This window comes from Phyllobates terribilis, unplaced genomic scaffold, assembly GCF_046119375.1.
Source record: "Phyllobates terribilis strain yellow unplaced genomic scaffold, ASM4611937v1 Scaffold_376__1_contigs__length_1858288, whole genome shotgun sequence".
Lineage (NCBI taxonomy): Eukaryota > Metazoa > Chordata > Amphibia > Anura > Dendrobatidae > Phyllobates > Phyllobates terribilis.
In genome coordinates, this window is record NW_027363136.1 from 1,793,837 (window position 1) to 1,815,734 (window position 21,898).

The 21,898-nt window shown below is 45.5% G+C and overlaps 15 non-coding genes and 2 pseudogenes across 15 annotated transcripts; all 17 read right to left on the reverse strand.

Annotated features, from left to right (window-relative positions):
* Positions 1 to 828: 828 nt before the first annotated feature.
* Positions 829 to 1,018, reverse strand: LOC141223420 (U2 spliceosomal RNA). Its single transcript, XR_012291047.1, has one exon. It is a non-coding gene; the product is annotated as a U2 spliceosomal RNA (small nuclear RNA).
* Positions 1,019 to 2,133: 1,115 nt separating this feature from the next.
* LOC141223342 (U2 spliceosomal RNA) lies at positions 2,134 to 2,324 on the reverse strand. The gene has a single exon (XR_012290971.1). It is a non-coding gene; the product is annotated as a U2 spliceosomal RNA (small nuclear RNA).
* Positions 2,325 to 3,439: 1,115 nt separating this feature from the next.
* On the reverse strand, positions 3,440 to 3,630 carry LOC141223412 (U2 spliceosomal RNA). Its single transcript, XR_012291040.1, has one exon. It is a non-coding gene; the product is annotated as a U2 spliceosomal RNA (small nuclear RNA).
* Positions 3,631 to 4,745: 1,115 nt separating this feature from the next.
* On the reverse strand, positions 4,746 to 4,936 carry LOC141223343 (U2 spliceosomal RNA). The gene has a single exon (XR_012290972.1). It is a non-coding gene; the product is annotated as a U2 spliceosomal RNA (small nuclear RNA).
* Positions 4,937 to 6,051: 1,115 nt separating this feature from the next.
* Positions 6,052 to 6,242, reverse strand: LOC141223344 (U2 spliceosomal RNA). Its single transcript, XR_012290973.1, has one exon. It is a non-coding gene; the product is annotated as a U2 spliceosomal RNA (small nuclear RNA).
* Positions 6,243 to 7,357: 1,115 nt separating this feature from the next.
* On the reverse strand, positions 7,358 to 7,548 carry LOC141223345 (U2 spliceosomal RNA). Its single transcript, XR_012290974.1, has one exon. It is a non-coding gene; the product is annotated as a U2 spliceosomal RNA (small nuclear RNA).
* Positions 7,549 to 8,663: 1,115 nt separating this feature from the next.
* Positions 8,664 to 8,854, reverse strand: LOC141223347 (U2 spliceosomal RNA). The gene has a single exon (XR_012290976.1). It is a non-coding gene; the product is annotated as a U2 spliceosomal RNA (small nuclear RNA).
* A 1,115-nt stretch (positions 8,855 to 9,969) lies between these two features.
* Positions 9,970 to 10,160, reverse strand: LOC141223348 (U2 spliceosomal RNA). The gene has a single exon (XR_012290977.1). It is a non-coding gene; the product is annotated as a U2 spliceosomal RNA (small nuclear RNA).
* Positions 10,161 to 11,275: 1,115 nt separating this feature from the next.
* Positions 11,276 to 11,466, reverse strand: LOC141223349 (U2 spliceosomal RNA). The gene has a single exon (XR_012290978.1). It is a non-coding gene; the product is annotated as a U2 spliceosomal RNA (small nuclear RNA).
* Positions 11,467 to 12,581: 1,115 nt separating this feature from the next.
* On the reverse strand, positions 12,582 to 12,772 carry LOC141223350 (U2 spliceosomal RNA). Its single transcript, XR_012290979.1, has one exon. It is a non-coding gene; the product is annotated as a U2 spliceosomal RNA (small nuclear RNA).
* A 1,115-nt stretch (positions 12,773 to 13,887) lies between these two features.
* On the reverse strand, positions 13,888 to 14,078 carry LOC141223390 (U2 spliceosomal RNA). The gene has a single exon (XR_012291018.1). It is a non-coding gene; the product is annotated as a U2 spliceosomal RNA (small nuclear RNA).
* A 1,115-nt stretch (positions 14,079 to 15,193) lies between these two features.
* Positions 15,194 to 15,380, reverse strand: LOC141223494 (U2 spliceosomal RNA). Its single transcript, XR_012291106.1, has one exon. It is a non-coding gene; the product is annotated as a U2 spliceosomal RNA (small nuclear RNA).
* A 794-nt stretch (positions 15,381 to 16,174) lies between these two features.
* Positions 16,175 to 16,266, reverse strand: LOC141223551 (U2 spliceosomal RNA; annotated as a pseudogene).
* Positions 16,267 to 17,381: 1,115 nt separating this feature from the next.
* LOC141223351 (U2 spliceosomal RNA) lies at positions 17,382 to 17,572 on the reverse strand. The gene has a single exon (XR_012290980.1). It is a non-coding gene; the product is annotated as a U2 spliceosomal RNA (small nuclear RNA).
* A 1,115-nt stretch (positions 17,573 to 18,687) lies between these two features.
* On the reverse strand, positions 18,688 to 18,870 carry LOC141223470 (U2 spliceosomal RNA). Its single transcript, XR_012291089.1, has one exon. It is a non-coding gene; the product is annotated as a U2 spliceosomal RNA (small nuclear RNA).
* Positions 18,871 to 19,661: 791 nt separating this feature from the next.
* On the reverse strand, positions 19,662 to 19,753 carry LOC141223539 (U2 spliceosomal RNA; annotated as a pseudogene).
* Positions 19,754 to 20,868: 1,115 nt separating this feature from the next.
* On the reverse strand, positions 20,869 to 21,059 carry LOC141223352 (U2 spliceosomal RNA). Its single transcript, XR_012290981.1, has one exon. It is a non-coding gene; the product is annotated as a U2 spliceosomal RNA (small nuclear RNA).
* Between the last annotated feature and the right edge of the window lie 839 nt (positions 21,060 to 21,898).

Consider the following 21,898-nt stretch of genomic DNA (forward strand, 5'->3'; position numbering starts at 1 on the left):
TACCCTTAGCAGGAGGGCTCCTGATTACATACCTCTCCTGCTGCTGCTGCTGCTGGCTGTCCAGCAGCAGACTGAAGGTGGCTGCTGCTGTGCACAGGTATATAAAGGCTCAGAGCCTATTATGACACGCGCAGCCAGCGTTCCATTGCCACATTCCATCTACTGCAGGCAGGATACCTGGCTGGCTGAATGTCGCTGAGAAGCTCACAGAGACCGCCATAAGCAACAGTTTAACAGAATGCCACAGACTAATCAACCAAACTTTTTGGGTTGGGTTCTCTTTTATAGTCTGCAGGCATTAAATGAAAGAAGTCAGTGTTCCAGCAGAAGGAGACAACGTTTCAGAAAAGGCATTGTAGCAAACCAAAAAAGAAATTTTAAGCGCAGCAGAGTAACCAGCGCACATACCTGTTAGCTCAGGTGAGTTTAAAAGGCTGCTGTTGATAACAAGGGCATTTGCTAAATAGATGGTGTGTGTGCAACAATATACTGAAAGGTCAATTATATTGTGCAGCTTATCTCACCACCTGTAGTTATTTAGGTGAAAGCTCCAAAATGCTTGCCTAATATGTCTGTTTATCCAAAAGGAAGTAAAAAGGGAGAGCTAGAAAGATAGCATTGCATCACATTACATGGCAATGCAATGCACAGTTGCTGAAGTTGAACCAAAATGAGCTTGTAATCTGGCTTCTGCAACTTTGAACATGAAAAATCCAATGAGGAGAAGAAAAGCAAAGCCAAAGAGTCCATCCCAAAATCCGACAAACAAGCAAAATGAACAAAAAACATTGAATTCAATTCTTTCTGATTTTAGAAACTGCATTAAAGAAGGGGTGCAACGGTCCTGGAGATACTGCAATACCAGGTCAATGCGTGGAGTGGACAGAGCAAGCTCTTTTCCATCTCCCTGTTCTAAAAATCCATTTAATATATGGTCCCCAGATAGGGGACGTATCAGATATTAAACTGATAAGAACAGATACTACACTTGATCTTAGCCAAAAGGCCGAGAAGCGATAACCAGAATTGGTTTCAAACTACGGAGCCACCCAAGGATCCTGAAAAGTCCATTTGTGGAGATGAGCTCCTGGACTCCCGTTAAGAAGACATGTTGTCAACCTCTAGATCCCTTACATGCCTGCACTTTTCGGCTTGCTGCTGCTGCAATCCACGCGTTTTAGATCTGCATAACTCCACCTCTTTAAACACAGCACCTTCACCCCCTGCTGTTCCCACCCGCCTCAACACCGTTGGAAGGGAGGAGAACCAATTAAGGCGGGGGGTGGGGTGGAACGAGCAGCTCTCTACCCTTAGCAGGAGGGCTCCTGATTACATACCTCTCCTGCTGCTGCTGCTGCTGGCTGTCCAGCAGCAGACTGAAGGTGGCTGCTGCTGTGCACAGGTATATAAAGGCTCAGAGCCTATTATGACACGCGCAGCCAGCGTTCCATTGCCACATTCCATCTACTGCAGGCAGGATACCTGGCTGGCTGAATGTCGCTGAGAAGCTCACAGAGACCGCCATAAGCAACAGTTTAACAGAATGCCACAGACTAATCAACCAAACTTTTTGGGTTGGGTTCTCTTTTATAGTCTGCAGGCATTAAATGAAAGAAGTCAGTGTTCCAGCAGAAGGAGACAACGTTTCAGAAAAGGCATTGTAGCAAACCAAAAAAGAAATTTTAAGCGCAGCAGAGTAACCAGCGCACATACCTGTTAGCTCAGGTGAGTTTAAAAGGCTGCTGTTGATAACAAGGGCATTTGCTAAATAGATGGTGTGTGTGCAACAATATACTGAAAGGTCAATTATATTGTGCAGCTTATCTCACCACCTGTAGTTATTTAGGTGAAAGCTCCAAAATGCTTGCCTAATATGTCTGTTTATCCAAAAGGAAGTAAAAAGGGAGAGCTAGAAAGATAGCATTGCATCACATTACATGGCAATGCAATGCACAGTTGCTGAAGTTGAACCAAAATGAGCTTGTAATCTGGCTTCTGCAACTTTGAACATGAAAAATCCAATGAGGAGAAGAAAAGCAAAGCCAAAGAGTCCATCCCAAAATCCGACAAACAAGCAAAATGAACAAAAAACATTGAATTCAATTCTTTCTGATTTTAGAAACTGCATTAAAGAAGGGGTGCACCGGTCCTGGAGATACTGCAATACCAGGTCAATGCGTGGAGTGGACAGAGCAAGCTCTTTTTCCATCTCCCTGTTCTAAAAATCCATTTAATATATGGTCCCCAGATAGGGGACGTATCAGATATTAAACTGATAAGAACAGATACTACACTTGATCTTAGCCAAAAGGCCGAGAAGCGATAACCAGAATTGGTTTCAAACTACGGAGCCACCCAAGGATCCTGAAAAGTCCATTTGTGGAGATGAGCTCCTGGACTCCCGTTAAGAAGACATGTTGTCAACCTCTAGATCCCTTACATGCCTGCACTTTTCGGCTTGCTGCTGCTGCAATCCACGCGTTTTAGATCTGCATAACTCCACCTCTTTAAACACAGCACCTTCACCCCCTGCTGTTCCCACCCGCCTCAACACCGTTGGAAGGGAGGAGAACCAATTAAGGCGGGGGGTGGGGTGGAACGAGCAGCTGTCTACCCTTAGCAGGAGGGCTCCTGATTACATACCTCTCCTGCTGCTGCTGCTGCTGGCTGTCCAGCAGCAGACTGAAGGTGGCTGCTGCTGTGCACAGGTATATAAAGGCTCAGAGCCTATTATGACACGCGCAGCCAGCGTTCCATTGCCACATTCCATCTACTGCAGGCAGGATACCTGGCTGGCTGAATGTCGCTGAGAAGCTCACAGAGACCGCCATAAGCAACAGTTTAACAGAATGCCACAGACTAATCAACCAAACTTTTTGGGTTGGGTTCTCTTTTATAGTCTGCAGGCATTAAATGAAAGAAGTCAGTGTTCCAGCAGAAGGAGACAACGTTTCAGAAAAGGCATTGTAGCAAACCAAAAAAGAAATTTTAAGCGCAGCAGAGTAACCAGCGCACATACCTGTTAGCTCAGGTGAGTTTAAAAGGCTGCTGTTGATAACAAGGGCATTTGCTAAATAGATGGTGTGTGTGCAACAATATACTGAAAGGTCAATTATATTGTGCAGCTTATCTCACCACCTGTAGTTATTTAGGTGAAAGCTCCAAAATGCTTGCCTAATATGTCTGTTTATCCAAAAGGAAGTAAAAAGGGAGAGCTAGAAAGATAGCATTGCATCACATTACATGGCAATGCAATGCACAGTTGCTGAAGTTGAACCAAAATGAGCTTGTAATCTGGCTTCTGCAACTTTGAACATGAAAAATCCAATGAGGAGAAGAAAAGCAAAGCCAAAGAGTCCATCCCAAAATCCGACAAACAAGCAAAATGAACAAAAAACATTGAATTCAATTCTTTCTGATTTTAGAAACTGCATTAAAGAAGGGGTGCACCGGTCCTGGAGATACTGCAATACCAGGTCAATGCGTGGAGTGGACAGAGCAAGCTCTTTTTCCATCTCACTGTTCTAAAAATCCATTTAATATATGGTCCCCAGATAGGGGACGTATCAGATATTAAACTGATAAGAACAGATACTACACTTGATCTTAGCCAAAAGGCCGAGAAGCGATAACCAGAATTGGTTTCAAACTACGGAGCCACCCAAGGATCCTGAAAAGTCCATTTGTGGAGATGAGCTCCTGGACTCCCGTTAAGAAGACATGTTGTCAACCTCTAGATCCCTTACATGCCTGCACTTTTCGGCTTGCTGCTGCTGCAATCCACGCGTTTTAGATCTGCATAACTCCACCTCTTTAAACACAGCACCTTCACCCCCTGCTGTTCCCACCCGCCTCAACACCGTTGGAAGGGAGGAGAACCAATTAAGGCGGGGGGTGGGGTGGAACGAGCAGCTGTCTACCCTTAGCAGGAGGGCTCCTGATTACATACCTCTCCTGCTGCTGCTGCTGCTGGCTGTCCAGCAGCAGACTGAAGGTGGCTGCTGCTGTGCACAGGTATATAAAGGCTCAGAGCCTATTATGACACGCGCAGCCAGCGTTCCATTGCCACATTCCATCTACTGCAGGCAGGATACCTGGCTGGCTGAATGTCGCTGAGAAGCTCACAGAGACCGCCATAAGCAACAGTTTAACAGAATGCCACAGACTAATCAACCAAACTTTTTGGGTTGGGTTCTCTTTTATAGTCTGCAGGCATTAAATGAAAGAAGTCAGTGTTCCAGCAGAAGGAGACAACGTTTCAGAAAAGGCATTGTAGCAAACCAAAAAAGAAATTTTAAGCGCAGCAGAGTAACCAGCGCACATACCTGTTAGCTCAGGTGAGTTTAAAAGGCTGCTGTTGATAACAAGGGCATTTGCTAAATAGATGGTGTGTGTGCAACAATATACTGAAAGGTCAATTATATTGTGCAGCTTATCTCACCACCTGTAGTTATTTAGGTGAAAGCTCCAAAATGCTTGCCTAATATGTCTGTTTATCCAAAAGGAAGTAAAAAGGGAGAGCTAGAAAGATAGCATTGCATCACATTACATGGCAATGCAATGCACAGTTGCTGAAGTTGAACCAAAATGAGCTTGTAATCTGGCTTCTGCAACTTTGAACATGAAAAATCCAATGAGGAGAAGAAAAGCAAAGCCAAAGAGTCCATCCCAAAATCCGACAAACAAGCAAAATGAACAAAAAACATTGAATTCAATTCTTTCTGATTTTAGAAACTGCATTAAAGAAGGGGTGCACCGGTCCTGGAGATACTGCAATACCAGGTCAATGCGTGGAGTGGACAGAGCAAGCTCTTTTTCCATCTCCCTGTTCTAAAAATCCATTTAATATATGGTCCCCAGATAGGGGACGTATCAGATATTAAACTGATAAGAACAGATACTACACTTGATCTTAGCCAAAAGGCCGAGAAGCGATAACCAGAATTGGTTTCAAACTACGGAGCCACCCAAGGATCCTGAAAAGTCCATTTGTGGAGATGAGCTCCTGGACTCCCGTTAAGAAGACATGTTGTCAACCTCTAGATCCCTTACATGCCTGCACTTTTCGGCTTGCTGCTGCTGCAATCCACGCGTTTTAGATCTGCATAACTCCACCTCTTTAAACACAGCACCTTCACCCCCTGCTGTTCCCACCCGCCTCAACACCGTTGGAAGGGAGGAGAACCAATTAAGGCGGGGGGTGGGGTGGAACGAGCAGCTGTCTACCCTTAGCAGGAGGGCTCCTTATTACATACCTCTCCTGCTGCTGCTGCTGCTGGCTGTCCAGCAGCAGACTGAAGGTGGCTGCTGCTGTGCACAGGTATATAAAGGCTCAGAGCCTATTATGACACGCGCAGCCAGCGTTCCATTGCCACATTCCATCTACTGCAGGCAGGATACCTGGCTGGCTGAATGTCGCTGAGAAGCTCACAGAGACCGCCATAAGCAACAGTTTAACAGAATGCCACAGACTAATCAACCAAACTTTTTGGGTTGGGTTCTCTTTTATAGTCTGCAGGCATTAAATGAAAGAAGTCAGTGTTCCAGCAGAAGGAGACAACGTTTCAGAAAAGGCATTGTAGCAAACCAAAAAAGAAATTTTAAGCGCAGCAGAGTAACCAGCGCACATACCTGTTAGCTCAGGTGAGTTTAAAAGGCTGCTGTTGATAACAAGGGCATTTGCTAAATAGATGGTGTGTGTGCAACAATATACTGAAAGGTCAATTATATTGTGCAGCTTATCTCACCACCTGTAGTTATTTAGGTGAAAGCTCCAAAATGCTTGCCTAATATGTCTGTTTATCCAAAAGGAAGTAAAAAGGGAGAGCTAGAAAGATAGCATTGCATCACATTACATGGCAATGCAATGCACAGTTGCTGAAGTTGAACCAAAATGAGCTTGTAATCTGGCTTCTGCAACTTTGAACATGAAAAATCCAATGAGGAGAAGAAAAGCAAAGCCAAAGAGTCCATCCCAAAATCCGACAAACAAGCAAAATGAACAAAAAACATTGAATTCAATTCTTTCTGATTTTAGAAACTGCATTAAAGAAGGGGTGCACCGGTCCTGGAGATACTGCAATACCAGGTCAATGCGTGGAGTGGACAGAGCAAGCTCTTTTTCCATCTCCCTGTTCTAAAAATCCATTTAATATATGGTCCCCAGATAGGGGACGTATCAGATATTAAACTGATAAGAACAGATACTACACTTGATCTTAGCCAAAAGGCCGAGAAGCGATAACCAGAATTGGTTTCAAACTACGGAGCCACCCAAGGATCCTGAAAAGTCAATTTGTGGAGATGAGCTCCTGGACTCCCGTTAAGAAGACATGTTGTCAACCTCTAGATCCCTTACATGCCTGCACTTTTCGGCTTGCTGCTGCTGCAATCCACGCGTTTTAGATCTGCATAACTCCACCTCTTTAAACACAGCACCTTCACCCCCTGCTGTTCCCATCCGCCTCAACACCGTTGGAAGGGAGGAGAACCAATTAAGGCGGGGGGTGGGGTGGAACGAGCAGCTGTCTACCCTTAGCAGGAGGGCTCCTGATTACATACCTCTCCTGCTGCTGCTGCTGCTGGCTGTCCAGCAGCAGACTGAAGGTGGCTGCTGCTGTGCACAGGTATATAAAGGCTCAGAGCCTATTATGACACGCGCAGCCAGCGTTCCATTGCCACATTCCATCTACTGCAGGCAGGATACCTGGCTGGCTGAATGTCGCTGAGAAGCTCACAGAGACCGCCATAAGCAACAGTTTAACAGAATGCCACAGACTAATCAACCAAACTTTTTGGGTTGGGTTCTCTTTTATAGTCTGCAGGCATTAAATGAAAGAAGTCAGTGTTCCAGCAGAAGGAGACAACGTTTCAGAAAAGGCATTGTAGCAAACCAAAAAAGAAATTTTAAGCGCAGCAGAGTAACCAGCGCACATACCTGTTAGCTCAGGTGAGTTTAAAAGGCTGCTGTTGATAACAAGGGCATTTGCTAAATAGATGGTGTGTGTGCAACAATATACTGAAAGGTCAATTATATTGTGCAGCTTATCTCACCACCTGTAGTTATTTAGGTGAAAGCTCCAAAATGCTTGCCTAATATGTCTGTTTATCCAAAAGGAAGTAAAAAGGGAGAGCTAGAAAGATAGCATTGCATCACATTACATGGCAATGCAATGCACAGTTGCTGAAGTTGAACCAAAATGAGCTTGTAATCTGGCTTCTGCAACTTTGAACATGAAAAATCCAATGAGGAGAAGAAAAGCAAAGCCAAAGAGTCCATCCCAAAATCCGACAAACAAGCAAAATGAACAAAAAACATTGAATTCAATTCTTTCTGATTTTAGAAACTGCATTAAAGAAGGGGTGCACCGGTCCTGGAGATACTGCAATACCAGGTCAATGCGTGGAGTGGACAGAGCAAGCTCTTTTTCCATCTCCCTGTTCTAAAAATCCATTTAATATATGGTCCCCAGATAGGGGACGTATCAGATATTAAACTGATAAGAACAGATACTACACTTGATCTTAGCCAAAAGGCCGAGAAGCGATAACCAGAATTGGTTTCAAACTACGGAGCCACCCAAGGATCCTGAAAAGTCCATTTGTGGAGATGAGCTCCTGGACTCCCGTTAAGAAGACATGTTGTCAACCTCTAGATCCCTTACATGCCTGCACTTTTCGGCTTGCTGCTGCTGCAATCCACGCGTTTTAGATCTGCATAACTCCACCTCTTTAAACACAGCACCTTCACCCCCTGCTGTTCCCACCCGCCTCAACACCGTTGGAAGGGAGGAGAACCAATTAAGGCGGGGGGTGGGGTGGAACGAGCAGCTGTCTACCCTTAGCAGGAGGGCTCCTGATTACATACCTCTCCTGCTGCTGCTGCTGCTGGCTGTCCAGCAGCAGACTGAAGGTGGCTGCTGCTGTGCACAGGTATATAAAGGCTCAGAGCCTATTATGACACGCGCAGCCAGCGTTCCATTGCCACATTCCATCTACTGCAGGCAGGATACCTGGCTGGCTGAATGTCGCTGAGAAGCTCACAGAGACCGCCATAAGCAACAGTTTAACAGAATGCCACAGACTAATCAACCAAACTTTTTGGGTTGGGTTCTCTTTTATAGTCTGCAGGCATTAAATGAAAGAAGTCAGTGTTCCAGCAGAAGGAGACAACGTTTCAGAAAAGGCATTGTAGCAAACCAAAAAAGAAATTTTAAGCGCAGCAGAGTAACCAGCGCACATACCTGTTAGCTCAGGTGAGTTTAAAAGGCTGCTGTTGATAACAAGGGCATTTGCTAAATAGATGGTGTGTGTGCAACAATATACTGAAAGGTCAATTATATTGTGCAGCTTATCTCACCACCTGTAGTTATTTAGGTGAAAGCTCCAAAATGCTTGCCTAATATGTCTGTTTATCCAAAAGGAAGTAAAAAGGGAGAGCTAGAAAGATAGCATTGCATCACATTACATGGCAATGCAATGCACAGTTGCTGAAGTTGAACCAAAATGAGCTTGTAATCTGGCTTCTGCAACTTTGAACATGAAAAATCCAATGAGGAGAAGAAAAGCAAAGCCAAAGAGTCCATCCCAAAATCCGACAAACAAGCAAAATGAACAAAAAACATTGAATTCAATTCTTTCTGATTTTAGAAACTGCATTAAAGAAGGGGTGCACCGGTCCTGGAGATACTGCAATACCAGGTCAATGCGTGGAGTGGACAGAGCAAGCTCTTTTTCCATCTCCCTGTTCTAAAAATCCATTTAATATATGGTCCCCAGATAGGGGACGTATCAGATATTAAACTGATAAGAACAGATACTACACTTGATCTTAGCCAAAAGGCCGAGAAGCGATAACCAGAATTGGTTTCAAACTACGGAGCCACCCAAGGATCCTGAAAAGTCCATTTGTGGAGATGAGCTCCTGGACTCCCGTTAAGAAGACATGTTGTCAACCTCTAGATCCCTTACATGCCTGCACTTTTCGGCTTGCTGCTGCTGCAATCCACGCGTTTTAGATCTGCATAACTCCACCTCTTTAAACACAGCACCTTCACCCCCTGCTGTTCCCACCCGCCTCAACACCGTTGGAAGGGAGGAGAACCAATTAAGGCGGGGGGTGGGGTGGAACGAGCAGCTGTCTACCCTTAGCAGGAGGGCTCCTGATTACATACCTCTCCTGCTGCTGCTGCTGCTGGCTGTCCAGCAGCAGACTGAAGGTGGCTGCTGCTGTGCACAGGTATATAAAGGCTCAGAGCCTATTATGACACGCGCAGCCAGCGTTCCATTGCCACATTCCATCTACTGCAGGCAGGATACCTGGCTGGCTGAATGTCGCTGAGAAGCTCACAGAGACCGCCATAAGCAACAGTTTAACAGAATGCCACAGACTAATCAACCAAACTTTTTGGGTTGGGTTCTCTTTTATAGTCTGCAGGCATTAAATGAAAGAAGTCAGTGTTCCAGCAGAAGGAGACAACGTTTCAGAAAAGGCATTGTAGCAAACCAAAAAAGAAATTTTAAGCGCAGCAGAGTAACCAGCGCACATACCTGTTAGCTCAGGTGAGTTTAAAAGGCTGCTGTTGATAACAAGGGCATTTGCTAAATAGATGGTGTGTGTGCAACAATATACTGAAAGGTCAATTATATTGTGCAGCTTATCTCACCACCTGTAGTTATTTAGGTGAAAGCTCCAAAATGCTTGCCTAATATGTCTGTTTATCCAAAAGGAAGTAAAAAGGGAGAGCTAGAAAGATAGCATTGCATCACATTACATGGCAATGCAATGCACAGTTGCTGAAGTTGAACCAAAATGAGCTTGTAATCTGGCTTCTGCAACTTTGAACATGAAAAATCCAATGAGGAGAAGAAAAGCAAAGCCAAAGAGTCCATCCCAAAATCCGACAAACAAGCAAAATGAACAAAAAACATTGAATTCAATTCTTTCTGATTTTAGAAACTGCATTAAAGAAGGGGTGCACCGGTCCTGGAGATACTGCAATACCAGGTCAATGCGTGGAGTGGACAGAGCAAGCTCTTTTTCCATCTCCCTGTTCTAAAAATCCATTTAATATATGGTCCCCAGATAGGGGACGTATCAGATATTAAACTGATAAGAACAGATACTACACTTGATCTTAGCCAAAAGGCCGAGAAGCGATAACCAGAATTGGTTTCAAACTACGGAGCCACCCAAGGATCCTGAAAAGTCCATTTGTGGAGATGAGCTCCTGGACTCCCGTTAAGAAGACATGTTGTCAACCTCTAGATCCCTTACATGCCTGCACTTTTCGGCTTGCTGCTGCTGCAATCCACGCGTTTTAGATCTGCATAACTCCACCTCTTTAAACACAGCACCTTCACCCCCTGCTGTTCCCACCCGCCTCAACACCGTTGAAAGGGAGGAGAACCAATTAAGGCGGGGGGTGGGGTGGAACGAGCAGCTGTCTACCCTTAGCAGGAGGGCTCCTGATTACATACCTCTCCTGCTGCTGCTGCTGCTGGCTGTCCAGCAGCAGACTGAAGGTGGCTGCTGCTGTGCACAGGTATATAAAGGCTCAGAGCCTATTATGACACGCGCAGCCAGCGTTCCATTGCCACATTCCATCTACTGCAGGCAGGATACCTGGCTGGCTGAATGTCGCTGAGAAGCTCACAGAGACCGCCATAAGCAACAGTTTAACAGAATGCCACAGACTAATCAACCAAACTTTTTGGGTTGGGTTCTCTTTTATAGTCTGCAGGCATTAAATGAAAGAAGTCAGTGTTCCAGCAGAAGGAGACAACGTTTCAGAAAAGGCATTGTAGCAAACCAAAAAAGAAATTTTAAGCGCAGCAGAGTAACCAGCGCACATACCTGTTAGCTCAGGTGAGTTTAAAAGGCTGCTGTTGATAACAAGGGCATTTGCTAAATAGATGGTGTGTGTGCAACAATATACTGAAAGGTCAATTATATTGTGCAGCTTATCTCACCACCTGTAGTTATTTAGGTGAAAGCTCCAAAATGCTTGCCTAATATGTCTGTTTATCCAAAAGGAAGTAAAAAGGGAGAGCTAGAAAGATAGCATTGCATCACATTACATGGCAATGCAATGCACAGTTGCTGAAGTTGAACCAAAATGAGCTTGTAATCTGGCTTCTGCAACTTTGAACATGAAAAATCCAATGAGGAGAAGAAAAGCAAAGCCAAAGAGTCCATCCCAAAATCCGACAAACAAGCAAAATGAACAAAAAACATTGAATTCAATTCTTTCTGATTTTAGAAACTGCATTAAAGAAGGGGTGCACCGGTCCTGGAGATACTGCAATACCAGGTCAATGCGTGGAGTGGACAGAGCAAGCTCTTTTTCCATCTCCCTGTTCTAAAAATCCATTTAATATATGGTCCCCAGATAGGGGACGTATCAGATATTAAACTGATAAGAACAGATACTACACTTGATCTTAGCCAAAAGGCCGAGAAGCGATAACCAGAATTGGTTTCAAACTACGGAGCCACCCAAGGATCCTGAAAAGTCCATTTGTGGAGATGAGCTCCTGGACTCCCGTTAAGAAGACATGTTGTCAACCTCTAGATCCCTTACATGCCTGCACTTTTCGGCTTGCTGCTGCTGCAATCCACGCGTTTTAGATCTGCATAACTCCACCTCTTTAAACACAGCACCTTCACCCCCTGCTGTTCCCACCCGCCTCAACACCGTTGAAAGGGAGGAGAACCAATTAAGGCGGGGGGTGGGGTGGAACGAGCAGCTGTCTACCCTTAGCAGGAGGGCTCCTGATTACATACCTCTCCTGCTGCTGCTGCTGCTGGCTGTCCAGCAGCAGACTGAAGGTGGCTGCTGCTGTGCACAGGTATATAAAGGCTCAGAGCCTATTATGACACGCGCAGCCAGCGTTCCATTGCCACATTCCATCTACTGCAGGCAGGATACCTGGCTGGCTGAATGTCGCTGAGAAGCTCACAGAGACCGCCATAAGCAACAGTTTAACAGAATGCCACAGACTAATCAACCAAACTTTTTGGGTTGGGTTCTCTTTTATAGTCTGCAGGCATTAAATGAAAGAAGTCAGTGTTCCAGCAGAAGGAGACAACGTTTCAGAAAAGGCATTGTAGCAAACCAAAAAAGAAATTTTAAGCGCAGCAGAGTAACCAGCGCACATACCTGTTAGCTCAGGTGAGTTTAAAAGGCTGCTGTTGATAACAAGGGCATTTGCTAAATAGATGGTGTGTGTGCAACAATATACTGAAAGGTCAATTATATTGTGCAGCTTATCTCACCACCTGTAGTTATTTAGGTGAAAGCTCCAAAATGCTTGCCTAATATGTCTGTTTATCCAAAAGGAAGTAAAAAGGGAGAGCTAGAAAGATAGCATTGCATCACATTACATGGCAATGCAATGCACAGTTGCTGAAGTTGAACCAAAATGAGCTTGTAATCTGGCTTCTGCAACTTTGAACATGAAAAATCCAATGAGGAGAAGAAAAGCAAAGCCAAAGAGTCCATCCCAAAATCCGACAAACAAGCAAAATGAACAAAAAACATTGAATTCAATTCTTTCTGATTTTAGAAACTGCATTAAAGAAGGGGTGCACCGGTCCTGGAGATACTGCAATACCAGGTCAATGCGTGGAGTGGACAGAGCAAGCTCTTTTTCCATCTCCCTGTTCTAAAAATCCATTTAATATATGGTCCCCAGATAGGGGACGTATCAGATATTAAACTGATAAGAACAGATACTACACTTGATCTTAGCCAAAAGGCCGAGAAGCGATAACCAGAATTGGTTTCAAACTACGGAGCCACCCAAGGATCCTGAAAAGTCCATTTGTGGAGATGAGCTCCTGGACTCCCGTTAAGAAGACATGTTGTCAACCTCTAGATCCCTTACATGCCTGCACTTTTCGGCTTGCTGCTGCTGCAATCCACGCGTTTTAGATCTGCATAACTCCACCTCTTTAAACACAGCACCTTCACCCCCTGCTGTTCCCACCCGCCTCAACACCGTTGGAAGGGAGGAGAACCAATTAAGGCGGGGGGTGGGGTGGAACGAGCAGCTGTCTACCCTTAGCAGGAGGGCTCCTGATTACATACCTATCCTGCTGCTGCTGCTGCGGGCTGTCCAGCAGCAGACTGAAGGTGGCTGCTGCTGTGCACAGGTATATAAAGGCTCAGAGCCTATTATGACACGCGCAGCCAGCGTTCCATTGCCACATTCCATCTACTGCAGGCAGGATACCTGGCTGGCTGAATGTCGCTGAGAAGCTCACAGAGACCGCCATAAGCAACAGTTTAACAGAATGCCACAGACTAATCAACCAAACTTTTTGGGTTGGGTTCTCTTTTATAGTCTGCAGGCATTAAATGAAAGAAGTCAGTGTTCCAGCAGAAGGAGACAACGTTTCAGAAAAGGCATTGTAGCAAACCAAAAAAGAAATTTTAAGCGCAGCAGAGTAACCAGGGCACATACCTGTTAGCTCAGGTGAGTTTAAAAGGCTGCTGTTGATAACAAGGGCATTTGCTAAATAGATGGTGTGTGTGCAACAATATACTGAAAGGTCAATTATATTGTGCAGCTTATCTCACCACCTGTAGTTATTTAGGTGAAAGCTCCAAAATGCTTGCCTAATATGTCTGTTTATCCAAAAGGAAGTAAAAAGGGAGAGCTAGAAAGATAGCATTGCATCACATTACATGGCAATGCAATGCACAGTTGCTGAAGTTGAACCAAAATGAGCTTGTAATCTGGCTTCTGCAACTTTGAACATGAAAAATCCAATGAGGAGAAGAAAAGCAAAGCCAAAGAGTCCATCCCAAAATCCGACAAACAAGCAAAATGAACAAAAAACATTGAATTCAATTCTTTCTGATTTTAGAAACTGCATTAAAGAAGGGGTGCACCGGTCCTGGAGATACTGCAATACCAGGTCAATGCGTGGAGTGGACAGAGCAAGCTCTTTTTCCATCTCCCTGTTGTAAAAATCCAGTTAATATATGGTCCCCAGATAGGGGACGTATCAGATATTAAACTGATAAGAACAGATACTACACTTGATCTTAGCCAAAAGGCCGAGAAGCGATAACCAGAATTGGTTTCAAACTACGGAGCCACCCAAGGATCCTGAAAAGTCCATTTGTGGAGATGAGCTCCTGGACTCCCGTTAAGAAGACATGTTGTCAACCTCTAGATCCCTTACATGCCTGCACTTTTCGGCTTGCTGCTGCTGCAATCCACGCGTTTTAGATCTGCATAACTCCACCTCTTTAAACACAGCACCTTCACCCCCTGCTGTTCCCACCCGCCTCAACACCGTTGGAAGGGAGGAGAACCAATTAAGGCGGGGGGTGGGGTGGAACGAGCAGCTGTCTACCCTTAGCAGGAGGGCTCCTGATTACATACCTCTCCTGCTGCTGCTGCTGCTGGCTGTCCAGCAGCAGACTGAAGGTGGCTGCTGCTGTGCACAGGTATATAAAGGCTCAGAGCCTATTATGACACGCGCAGCCAGCGTTCCATTGCCACATTCCATCTACTGCAGGCAGGATACCTGGCTGGCTGAATGTCGCTGAGAAGCTCACAGAGACCGCCATAAGCAACAGTTTAACAGAATGCCACAGACTAATCAACCAAACTTTTTGGGTTGGGTTCTCTTTTATAGTCTGCAGGCATTAAATGAAAGAAGTCAGTGTTCCAGCAGAAGGAGACAACGTTTCAGAAAAGGCATTGTAGCAAACCAAAAAAGAAGTTTTAAGCGCAGCAGAGTAACCAGCGCACATACCTGTTAGCTCAGGTGAGTTTAAAAGGCTGCTGTTGATAACAAGGGCATTTGCTAAATAGATGGTGTGTGTGCAACAATATACTGAAAGGTCAATTATATTGTGCAGCTTATCTCACCACCTGTAGTTATTTAGGTGAAAGCTCCAAAATGCTTGCCTAATATGTCTGTTTATCCAAAAGGAAGTAAAAAGGGAGAGCTAGAAAGATAGCATTGCATCACATTACATGGCAATGCAATGCACAGTTGCTGAAGTTGAACCAAAATGAGCTTGTAATCTGGCTTCTGCAACTTTGAACATGAAAAATCCAATGAGGAGAAGAAAAGCAAAGCCAAAGAGTCCATCCCAAAATCCGACAAACAAGCAAAATGAACAAAAAACATTGAATTCAATTCTTTCTGATTTTAGAAACTGCATTAAAGAAGGGGTGCACCGGTCCTGGAGATACTGCAATACCAGGTCAATGCGTGGAGTGGACAGAGCAAGCTCTTTTTCCATCTCCCTGTTCTAAAAATCCATTTAATATATGGTCCCCAGATAGGGGACGTATCAGATATTAAACTGATAAGAACAGATTTTTCTTTTCTTTTTTCGAAAGCCCGAATTCGTGTACAAAACCCGAGTGCGCTTAAAAAAGTGACAAGTGCCACAAAAAAAAGTGCACTAGGATGCTGGTCTTCTTGAAACCCTCTCCAAAAGGAGAAGGGTCCCCCAAACCATTCCCTGTCCCTCCGAGCCAGAAGGCCACAGCGAGGAACAGGGACAAATAGCCACCTCCAGCCGGAGCCAGAGGCGACCCAATCTTACCCCCAATACCTGCCCGAGTTCTCACCCGAGCAAGGCACTGGGAGCCAAAGACTGTGCTCCCCTCCCGGAAGAGGGGAGCCAACAACGCTCTCCTCCCGAAAGAGGAGAGCCAGTGGGGTTCAGGGGGGAGCGGAACCTGATGGCCACACACTCCCCCCCTAGACCTGCCAAGAGAGGAACCCGTAAGGGAACCGCATCCCGACAAAATCCTAGTAAGGACGTGGACACACGTGAAAAAGTGGACACACAGTGACAAAAAAAAATTAAATAAATAGTGAAGGTTTCACAGTATAATACTGCCCGGACCTTCGACCGGGAATTGAAAAATTCCCCATCCTAAGGCCAGAAGGCCCGGAATAAGGGTGTGTGTGAAGAAAGAAATATTGAAGTGCTAGTGCAAATGTGCCATAAACTCAAGTGGGGTTCCCAATCCCAGTGAGTTAAGGCACCCCAGGGTCACCACTCCTGGGGCACTTCACACTTCGGGCTTTCGATCTTCCCCGGCCCAATGGCGTCGATCCTGGGGGGCCATGCTTTCCACCAGATGACTATATTAGCCACCTGGCGTACTAACAAGCGCCTAAACCCCAGTGTGCATAATGTATCAATCTACTAGGGCGGCCAACATCCAAAACCGCCTTTTCGAAAGATACTACACTTGATCTTAGCCAAAAGGCCGAGAAGCGATAACCAGAATTGGTTTCAAACTACGGAGCCACCCAAGGATCCTGAAAAGTCCATTTGTGGAGATGAGCTCCTGGACTCCCGTTAAGAAGACATGTTGTCAACCTCTAGATCCCTTACATGCCTGCACTTTTCGGCTTGCTGCTGCTGCAATCCACGCGTTTTAGATCTGCATAACTCCACCTCTTTAAACACAGCACCTTCACCCCCTGCTGTTCCCACCCGCCTCAACACCGTTGGAAGGGAGGAGAACCAATTAAGGCAGGGGGTGGGGTGGAACGAGCAGCTGTCTACCCTTAGCAGGAGGGCTCCTGATTACATACCTCTCCTGCTGCTGCTGCTGCTGGCTGTCCAGCAGCAGACTGAAGGTGGCTGCTGCTGTGCACAGGTATATAAAGGCTCAGAGCCTATTATGACACGCGCAGCCAGCGTTCCATTGCCACATTCCATCTACTGCAGGCAGGATACCTGGCTGGCTGAATGTCGCTGAGAAGCTCACAGAGACCGCCATAAGCAACAGTTTAACAGAATGCCACAGACTAATCAACCAAACTTTTTGGGTTGGGTTCTCTTTTATAGTCTGCAGGCATTAAATGAAAGAAGTCAGTGTTCCAGCAGAAGGAGACAACGTTTCAGAAAAGGCATTGTAGCAAACCAAAAAAGAAATTTTAAGCGCAGCAGAGTAACCAGCGCACATACCTGTTAGCTCAGGTGAGTTTAAAAGGCTGCTGTTGATAACAAGGGCATTTGCTAAATAGATGGTGTGTGTGCAACAATATACTGAAAGGTCAATTATATTGTGCAGCTTATCTCACCACCTGTAGTTATTTAGGTGAAAGCTCCAAAATGCTTGCCTAATATGTCTGTTTATCCAAAAGGAAGTAAAAAGGGAGAGCTAGAAAGATAGCATTGCATCACATTACATGGCAATGCAATGCACAGTTGCTGAAGTTGAACCAAAATGAGCTTGTAATCTGGCTTCTGCAACTTTGAACATGAAAAATCCAATGAGGAGAAGAAAAGCAAAGCCAAAGAGTCCATCCCAAAATCCGACAAACAAGCAAAATGAACAAAAAACATTGAATTCAATTCTTTCTGATTTTAGAAACTGCATTAAAGAAGGGGTGCACCGGTCCTGGAGATACTGCAATACCAGGTCAATGCGTGGAGTGGACAGAGCAAGCTCTTTTTCCATCTCCCTGTTCTAAAAATCCATTTAATATATGGTCCCCAGATAGGGGACGTATCAGATATTAAACTGATAAGAACAGATACTACACTTGATCTTAGCCAAAAGGCCGAGAAGCGATAACCAGAATTGGTTTCAAACTACGGAGCCACCCAAGGATCCTGAAAAGTCCATTTGTGGAGATGAGCTCCTGGACTCCCGTTAAGAAGACATGTTGTCAACCTCTAGATCCCTTACATGCCTGCACTTTTCGGCTTGCTGCTGCTGCAATCCACGCGTTTTAGATCTGCATAACTCCACCTCTTTAAACACAGCACCTTCACCCCCTGCTGTTCCCACCCGCCTCAACACCGTTGGAAGGGAGGAGAACCAATTAAGGCGGGGGGTGGGGTGGAACGAGCAGCTGTCTACCCTTAGCAGGAGGGCTCCTGATTACATACCTCTCCTGCTGCTGCTGCTGCTGGCTGTCCAGCAGCAGACTGAAGGTGGCTGCTGCTGTGCACAGGTATATAAAGGCTCAGAGCCTATTATGACACGCGCAGCCAGCGTTCCATTGCCACATTCCATCTACTGCAGGCAGGATACCTGGCTGGCTGAATGTCGCTGAGAAGCTCACAGAGACCGCCATAAGCAACAGTTTAACAGAATGCCACAGACTAATCAACCAAACTTTTTGGGTTGGGTTCTCTTTTATAGTCTGCAGGCATTAAATGAAAGAAGTCAGTGTTCCAGCAGAAGGAGACAACGTTTCAGAAAAGGCATTGTAGCAAACCAAAAAAGAAATTTTAAGCGCAGCAGAGTAACCAGCGCACATACCTGTTAGCTCAGGTGAGTTTAAAAGGCTGCTGTTGATAACAAGGGCATTTGCTAAATAGATGGTGTGTGTGCAACAATATACTGAAAGGTCAATTATATTGTGCAGCTTATCTCACCACCTGTAGTTATTTAGGTGAAAGCTCCAAAATGCTTGCCTAATATGTCTGTTTATCCAAAAGGAAGTAAAAAGGGAGAGCTAGAAAGATAGCATTGCATCACATTACATGGCAATGCAATGCACAGTTGCTGAAGTTGAACCAAAATGAGCTTGTAATCTGGCTTCTGCAACTTTGAACATGAAAAATCCAATGAGGAGAAGAAAAGCAAAGCCAAAGAGTCCATCCCAAAATCCGACAAACAAGCAAAATGAACAAAAAACATTGAATTCAATTCTTTCTGATTTTAGAAACTGCATTAAAGAAGGGGTGCACCGGTCCTGGAGATACTGCAATACCAGGTCAATGCGTGGAGTGGACAGAGCAAGCTCTTTTTCCATCTCCCTGTTCTAAAAATCCATTTAATATATGGTCCCCAGATAGGGGACGTATCAGATATTAAACTGATAAGAACAGATTTTTTTTTTTTTCGAAAGCCCGAATTCGTGTACAAAACCCGAGTGCGCTTAAAAAAGTGACAAGTGCCACAAAAAAAGTGCACTAGGATGCTGGTCTTCTTGAAACCCTCTCCAAAAGGAGAAGAGTCCCCCAAACCATTCCCCGTCCCTCCGAGCCAGAAGGCCACAGCGAGGAACAGGGACAAATAGCCACCTCCAGCCGGAGCCAGAGGCGACCCAATCTTACCCCCAGCACCTGCCCGAGTTCTCACCCGAGCAAGGCACTGGGAGCCAAAGACTGTGCTCCCCTCCCGGAAGAGGGGAGCCAACAACGCTCTCCTCCAGAAAGAGGAGAGCCAGGGGGGTTCAGGGGGGAGCGGAACCTGATGGCCACACACTCCCCCCCTAGACCTGCCAAGAGAGGAACCCGTAAGGGAACCGCATCCCGACAAAATCCTAGTAAGGACGTGGACACACGTGAAAAAGTGGACACACAGTGACAAAAAAATTAAATAAATAGTGAAGGTTTCACAGTATTATACTGCCCGGACCTTCGACCGGGAATTGAAAAATTCCCCATCCTAAGGCCAGAAGGCCCGGAATAAGGGTGTGTGTGAAGAAAGAAATATTGAAGTGCTAGTGCAAATGTGCCATAAACTCAAGTGGGGTTCCCAATCCCAGTGAGTTGAGGCACCCCAGGGTCACCACTCCTGGGGCACTTCACACTTCGGGCTTTCGATCTTCCCCGGCCCAATGGCGTCGATCCTGGGGGGCTATGCTTTCCACCAGATGACTATATTAGCCAAATGGCGTACTAACAAGCGCCTAAACCCCAGTGTGCATAATGTATCAATCTACTAGGGCGGCCAACATCCAAAACCGCCTTTTCGAAAGATACTACACTTGATCTTAGCCAAAAGGCCGAGAAGCGATAACCAGAATTGGTTTCAAACTACGGAGCCACCCAAGGATCCTGAAAAGTCCATTTGTGGAGATGAGCTCCTGGACTCCCGTTAAGAAGACATGTTGTCAACCTCTAGATCCCTTACATGCCTGCACTTTTCGGCTTGCTGCTGCTGCAATCCACGCGTTTTAGATCTGCATAACTCCACCTCTTTAAACACAGCACCTTCACCCCCTGCTGTTCCCACCCGCCTCAACACCGTTGGAAGGGAGGAGAACCAATTAAGGCGGGGGGTGGGGTGGAACGAGCAGCTGTCTACCCTTAGCAGGAGGGCTCCTGATTACATACCTCTCCTGCTGCTGCTGCTGCTGGCTGTCCAGCAGCAGACTGAAGGTGGCTGCTGCTGTGCACAGGTATATAAAGGCTCAGAGCCTATTATGACACGCGCAGCCAGCGTTCCATTGCCACATTCCATCTACTGCAGGCAGGATACCTGGCTGGCTGAATGTCGCTGAGAAGCTCACAGAGACCGCCATAAGCAACAGTTTAACAGAATGCCACAGACTAATCAACCAAACTTTTTGGGTTGGGTTCTCTTTTATAGTCTGCAGGCATTAAATGAAAGAAGTCAGTGTTCCAGCAGAAGGAGACAACGTTTCAGAAAAGGCATTGTAGCAAACCAAAAAAGAAATTTTAAGCGCAGCAGAGTAACCAGCGCACATACCTGTTAGCTCAGGTGAGTTTAAAAGGCTGCTGTTGATAACAAGGGCATTTGCTAAATAGATGGTGTGTGTGCAACAATATACTGAAAGGTCAATTATATTGTGCAGCTTATCTCACCACCTGTAGTTATTTAGGTGAAAGCTCCAAAATGCTTGCCTAATATGTCTGTTTATCCAAAAGGAAGTAAAAAGGGAGAGCTAGAAAGATAGCATTGCATCACATTACATGGCAATGCAATGCACAGTTGCTGAAGTTGAACCAAAATGAGCTTGTAATCTGGCTTCTGCAACTTTGAACATGAAAAATCCAATGAGGAGAAGAAAAGCAAAGCCAAAGAGTCCATCCCAAAATCCGACAAACAAGCAAAATGAACAAAAAACATTGAATTCAATTCTTTCTGATTTTAGAAACTGCATTAAAGAAGGGGTGCACCGGTCCTGGAGATACTGCAATACCAGGTCAATGCGTGGAGTGGACAGAGCAAGCTCTTTTTCCATCTCCCTGTTCTAAAAATCCATTTAATATATGGTCCCCAGATAGGGGACGTATCAGATATTAAACTGATAAGAACAGATACTACACTTGATCTTAGCCAAAAGGCCGAGAAGCGATAACCAGAATTGGTTTCAAACTACGGAGCCACCCAAGGATCCTGAAAAGTCCATTTGTGGAGATGAGCTCCTGGACTCCCGTTAAGAAGACATGTTGTCAACCTCTAGATCCCTTACATGCCTGCACTTTTCGGCTTGCTGCTGCTGCAATCCACGCGTTTTAGATCTGCATAACTCCACCTCTTTAAACACAGCACCTTCACCCCCTGCTGTTCCCACCCGCCTCAACACCGTTGGAAGGGAGGAGAACCAATTAAGGCGGGGGGTGGGGTGGAACGAGCAGCTGTCTACCCTTAGCAGGAGGGCTCCTGATTACATACCTCTCCTGCTGCTGCTGCTGCTGGCTGTCCAGCAGCAGACTGAAGGTGGCTGCTGCTGTGCACAGGTATATAAAGGCTCAGAGCCTATTATGACACGCGCAGCCAGCGTTCCATTGCCACATTCCATCTACTGCAGGCAGGATACCTGGCTGGCTGAATGTCGCTGAGAAGCTCACAGAGACCGCCATAAGCAACAGTTTAACAGAATGCCACAGACTAATCAACCAAACTTTTTGGGTTGGGTTCTCTTTTATAGTCTGCAGGCATTAAATGAAAGAAGTCAGTGTTCCAGCAGAAGGAGACAACGTTTCAGAAAAGGCATTGTAGCAAACCAAAAAAGAAATTTTAAGCGCAGCAGAGTAACCAGCGCACATACCTGTTAGCTCAGGTGAGTTTAAAAGGCTGCTGTTGATAACAAGGGCATTTGCTAAATAGATGGTGTGTGTGCAACAATATACTGAAAGGTCAATTATATTGTGCAGCTTATCTCACCACCTGTAGTTATTTAGGTGAAAGCTCC